Source organism: Monopterus albus, unplaced genomic scaffold, assembly GCF_001952655.1.
Source record: "Monopterus albus unplaced genomic scaffold, M_albus_1.0 scaffold143.1, whole genome shotgun sequence".
Taxonomy (NCBI): domain Eukaryota; kingdom Metazoa; phylum Chordata; class Actinopteri; order Synbranchiformes; family Synbranchidae; genus Monopterus; species Monopterus albus.
In genome coordinates this window covers 1,546,649-1,552,477 of record NW_018128023.1, presented here as the reverse complement: position 1 = coordinate 1,552,477, position 5,829 = coordinate 1,546,649, and the positions used below count along the sequence as shown (strand labels likewise).

The 5,829-nt window shown below is 39.3% G+C and overlaps 1 protein-coding gene, 1 long non-coding RNA gene and 1 other non-coding gene across 3 annotated transcripts in view; all 3 read right to left on the bottom strand.

Annotated features, from left to right (window-relative positions):
• The window catches only part of rims3 (regulating synaptic membrane exocytosis 3), a 50,874-nt gene that overhangs the window by 16,554 nt on the left and 28,491 nt on the right, over positions 1–5,829 (bottom strand). The window lies entirely within an intron of this gene.
• LOC109968156 (uncharacterized) lies at positions 26–3,063 on the bottom strand. The gene is made up of 3 exons (XR_002276057.1): positions 1,095–3,063; positions 811–893; positions 26–708 (listed from the first exon to the last, which is right to left on the bottom strand). It is a non-coding gene; the product is annotated as an uncharacterized LOC109968156 (long non-coding RNA).
• Positions 1,919–1,990, bottom strand: trnac-gca (transfer RNA cysteine (anticodon GCA)). The gene has a single exon. It is a non-coding gene; the product is annotated as a tRNA-Cys (tRNA).

Below are 5,829 nucleotides of genomic sequence, written 5' to 3'. Positions count from 1 at the left end.
TCGCCCGATTGCCGGCTGGGATTGGCTCCGGCCCCACCCGTGACCCCGCTCAGGGATTAAGCGGTAGAAAATGAATGAATGAATGAATAAAAACCATACCATTTCTTCTGCTTACGTACAGTGTTGTCGGCCCCACTTGGTGATGAAACGTGACCAAGCCACACTGGACCCAATAGTTAATCAAATGCAATCTATCCTAAATGAAGGCACACCCGTTCACCCTTCAAAATCACTATCATCAGGATATAAAACTCTAAATATCTGGTACTCCTGGGGGTTGTCCCCTAGTCTTCTGTTTTTTACTGTTTCCATTCTTAAGGTCCTGTCTACTGTTTACACAAGGCTGAACAGGACTGGACTGAAGTGCCACATTTTCTAAAGTTAGCAACTTTGTATACACAAAGAGTGTAATTTGTTTTCTTTTTTTTTTTGGGTAAGTCTTTCCACACTTCGTACAGCCAAATGCATGAAAGCACACACAGTATGTGGGTGCACAATGCATGACTTTGGGATTTATAGTATACTGTATATTCAAATAGGGCATAACATTGTGAGCATTAGGAAATGCCTATATAAAAATGTTGCTGACTCTTGTCAAAGGTTAAAAAAGGGTTTTGAAAGGGGAAACCAGCGCTTCCTTTTCTGAGGTTCCTACTGTTGAGGGATTAACATAACATATCTATACTTGCCTTATTGAAAGAAGGATGCCTGAAAATATAAAAGAAATATTTACATATTTTCTTATTTATCAGAATAGAAAACACATTAATCTAAAAGTGCAGCTTGACCATTTACTGTAAGTGAAGTTACCTTGGCATTGTGAAAGCCACAAGTGCAGCTGTTTCCTTTGTATAGATCATTTGTCCTCTCCAATGCAGAGTGTATTTTTGTATCTGCAGGCATAATAATAAAAAGTTGTTTTACAGAACTGAGAAACATTAACTGAACAATGTTATAAAAGCAATGTGACAGATTCAGTACCAGCCATATTCTGTGCTAAACTAGTCAAATGTACATTATTATAAACAGTTAGCTGTTCTGTATCATGCAGGTGTCTTTTAGTAGGTTTCAAGAGTCATAAGCTCTAACATTACCTTAAGATAGAGGTCATTCCATTTCTTTTGCCTGTTTACCTCTCTGGATGGCCAAACACCAGTGTAGACAAATGTTCGCAGACGTAAGAACCACTCTGTGTCTGCCATGGCCTTATGTGACTTTTGAGATGCCATCTGAAATAACAAGACTGTGCCAAGCCATTGACATCAAGTGTACTAAGTGACATTAAAACAACAGCAAACATAAACATACAGTACAATGGCGTTAACAAATGAGCAAAACGTGTTGTGTGCCTTCTGATATCATAATTATAAGTAAAACATTTTAAACTGTTTTATAACTTAGATTTTTGAAAACCAAGTAGTAATATAGCAACAATAGTTTCCGAACTGTGCATATAACAAATAAACACTGACTTAATAATAAGGTTATGTATTAATAAAGCGGCTGTTCACTCGAACACACTAACACAGTAGTAGCTTCATGTTAGCGTTAACTTCACGTTCATGTAAAGAGCCACTTTCTCAGTGATATCAAACATTAAACAAAGTTTGGAGACAGAAGGATAATTGTTACTTACGGTTCTTGTGGTTCAGCAACTTTAAGTTTCCCATAGCGACGAAAAAAACAAAACAGGTGGACCGTTGCTAAGGTGAAAAATGGACAGCGTTTCATGATTGGTAGTAGAAAGATGGATTTAGCAGTTTGATTGGCAACAGAAAGATGGACTCTGGCATGTGATTGGCCTTTGAAAGATGGACCTGGATATGTGGTTGGTTGAATTTATACAGACTCGTGCTTGTCAGGTACGCCACTGTTGCCTCCCAAAGGCTTCAGACATTGGGTGCATAGTTATATCAACAGAGGGCACCGGGAGTTGAACTGGGGACCTCTTGATCTGCAGTCAAATGCTCTACCACTGAGCTATACCCCCATGAATAACAGGACTGACAGACATTAAAAGTGAGTAGTAAAACAAATAATTGTTGGTCTTAGTCTCTGTAGGCAGAGTGTTGAAAATACTGATTAAAAAAAGAAAATGACCAGCCTTATGCTTTAATATTATTTAATGCAACAGATCTACAGTACTTCTTATTGCAGGTACAATTTCATTCAGCCAAAAAATGTCTGTAAATTCTAGCCTGCAAATGAAAAACCTCTGTAAATGGAGATTAAAACGTTTTTACCCTGCAGGACATCCCTGGTTAAAACATATTGTAAACCTGTAAACATATTCATTATGTTTGAGATATCAGCTTGCAAAATCAGCTGCCTCATTGCACAGGCACATCAACAGCCAGAGGAAATTCATCCATACTACTATGAAGTACTGGCCACAGTTCAGCTAGTAAAATAAAACCTTTTTAAGTTGAAATGTCCTGGAAACTTATTTTCACATTCAGTTTCTTATATGTGTAACACCATTCTACACTAACACACTACAGCTGAAACAGTTTGGGTTATTTTACATTAAAAAGTTCTGTATTTCCGTTTTGTCTCTTGTTCTGCTGACTTCTTCAAATCACTGATTTATAGTTGGTGAGTTAGATGAGAGGATTGATTCCCATGTGGGTAACATGTTAGTGAGCTTTAGAGGTGTGTATGCAGATACTATGCATGAAGGTTGTGTAGATCTCATAACTCTCAACAAGAAAATAAGCATTTTGCCCAGAATGTCAAACTATCCTTTCAAGGGCACATCAATAGCCTGAATGATTGACTCACAATACAAAACACTTCAGGGAGTAGCCTGAAATCTCTTTATAATTCAAGGTGTTAGGTTAAGGAACATGGCTTCTGAATCTCACAATGTCTCTTTACTTGCATTTATATTTGTGGGCAGTCGTGCATCAATGTTTTCTTTCCTGGCTGCTTTGTGTGTTCATGTTCCTCCTAAACCTCCTATAATTTAATGATTTTTGAGACACTGCCAGTGGTCCAATTTTTAAAGACTAACAGAGCATGCAAGAACAAGTACAGTCAGCTGATTTTGTAAGTTTGCCCACTAACAAAGAAATGATCAATCTACAATTTCAATGGTAGGTTTATGTGACCAGTGAGAGACACAAAAATAACAAAAAAATCCAGAAAAATGCATTACAAAAAAAGTTACATTAATTTGCATTTTCATGAATGAAATAAGTATTTGATCCCTTTGCAAAACGTGCTTTAGTACTTGGTGGCAAAACCTTTGTTGGCAATCACAGAGGTCAGACGTTTCTTGTAGATGGCCACAAGGTTTGCACACATCTCAGGGGGGATTTTGACCCATTCCTCTTTGCAGATCCTCTCCAAGTCATTAATGTTTTGTGGCAGATGTTTGGCAACTCGAACCTTCAGCTCCCTCCACAGATTTTCTATGGGATTAAGGTCTGGAGACTGACTAGGCCACTCCATGACCTTAATATGCTTCTTCTTGAGCCAATCCTTTGTTGCCTTGGCCGTGTGTTTTGGATCATTGTCATGCTGGAATACCCAACCACGACCCATTTTCAATGCCCTGACTGAGGGAAGGAGGTTCTCACCCAAGATTTGACGGTACATGGCCCCATCCATCCTCCCTTTGATGCGGTGCAATTGTCCTGTCCCCTTGGCAGAAAAACACCCCCAAAGCATAATGTTTCCACCTCCATATTTGACGGTGGGGACAAACACGGCGTGTTGAGTTAATGCCAAAGAGCTCGATTTTGGTCTCATCTGACCACAACACTTTCACAACATGACCCATGTGGCCCTTGGACCCAAAAAGAACAATTTTACTCTCATCAGTCCACAAAATGTTCCTCCATTTCTCTTTAGGCCAGTTGATGTGTTCTTTGGCAAATTGTAACCTCTTCTGCACGTGCCATTTTTTTAACAGAGGGACTTTGCGGGGGATTCTTGAAAATAGATTAGCTTCACACAGACGGCTTCTAACTGTCACAGTACTTACAGGTAACTCCAGACTGTCTTTGATCATCCTGGAGCTGATCATTGGCTGGGCCTTTGCCATTCTGGTTATTCTTCGATCCATTTTGATGGTTGTCTTCCGTTTTCTTCCACGTCTCTCTGGTTTTGCTCTCCATTTTAAGGCACTGGAGATCATTTTAGCTGAACAGCTTATAATTTTTTGCACCTCTTTATAGGTTTTCCCCTCTCCAATCAACTTTTTAATCAAAGTACGCTGTTCTTTTTTTCTGGATTTTTTTTTTTGTTATTGTTGTGTCTCTCACTGTTCAAATAAACCTACCATTGAAATTGTAGACTGATCATTTCTTTGTTAGTGGGCAAACTTACAAAATCAGCTGGGGTTCAAATAATTTTTTCCCTGACTGTAAATGTGGCAGAGAGTAAAGTGTAACTGTATGTTTAATGATAATGAATGGGATTTAAATAAAACTAATGTGCTGTCTTTGTGTGTGTGTGTGTGTGTGTGTGTGTGTGTGTGTATGTATGGTCAGTTAGTCTCTCACAGCACCATATTGCAAAGGAAATGATTTCTTGAAAGCAAAAACCTTAATGTACGGCAGGATGTCTGTCAGTGAGTTAATATGCCACACAGACCTCCGTCTAATGACAATTAATAATGAGGAAAAAAGTAATATAATTCAGATGTAATTTCCTCCTGATAACTAGCTTTGTAGCTGATGGCCAAATGATGTGAGTTGGCTGGACCAATTACGGGGAAGAAGCAGAAGAGAAGAAAAAAATGGACTTCTGATGGCTAAAAACTAACAATTTCATATACTGGCCTTTATTTTTGCCCCACTTTATTGTGTTGTGGATTTCAACTTAGATAAAATTATTAAAACAGATCAAACGTTTAAAATTCAAGCATTCAGACATGCAAGTTTGTAGGATCTTCTCTGGCTGCAGTTACCGCTGCAAGTCTTGTTGTGTACAGTAGGTCTCTACAAGCTTCACACACCTGAATTTGGGCAGTTTATCCTGTTCTTCTTGGCAGATCCTCTCAAGCTCCAGCAGATTGGATGGGAAGCATCTGTGTTCGGCCATCTTTAGATCTTTTTACAGATGAGGCTTCAGCTTGGGCTTTGGCTTTGGCTTTGCCACTCAAAAACAATCACAGAATTGTCCTTAAGATGCTTCTGTTCCATCTTGGCTGTGTGCTTCAGGTCAATGTTGTGGTGAAAGGTGAAAAATCACCATCTCAAGTCACTGCACTCTAGAGCAGGTTTTCTTCAAGGACCTCTGTATTTGTCTGCATTCATCCTTCCCTTGCTTCTCACCAGTACTGCTGTTTTTATCACCAGTACTGTTATTATTCTATTTATATGTATTGTATGTAAAGTGTATTGAGACATTGGATGATAATGCACTTTAAATAAACCGATTGATTGTTTGCTTGACAAACTCCAAGTGGGATGTCATCTGCCTTTGACTCAAAGTGGCTTCCATCTAGCCACTCTACCATAAAGGCACGATTGATGGAGAGCTGCCGATATGGTCATCCTTCCAGCAGATACTCCCATCTCTGAGTTCACTACTGGGTTCTCGGTCACCTCCCTGACCAAGGCCTAACTTGCCCAGATGGTGGACTCTAGGAAGAGTCTTGATTCCAAACTTCTTCCATTGAAAACATGACGCCCACCAAGGCGAACGTGTTTGCACGTTCCACTCTTGAATACCGGCTTTTTCTTTGTTTTCTTCTTTTTTGTGTGTTTTTTGCTTTTTCTGCAGTGCACAAATGTCATGCACTGCTTACATACAACAGACAGGCATTGCTGGATATCGCCAACTCACAAAGCCACTGGGAATTTACTGGTTTCATACCAC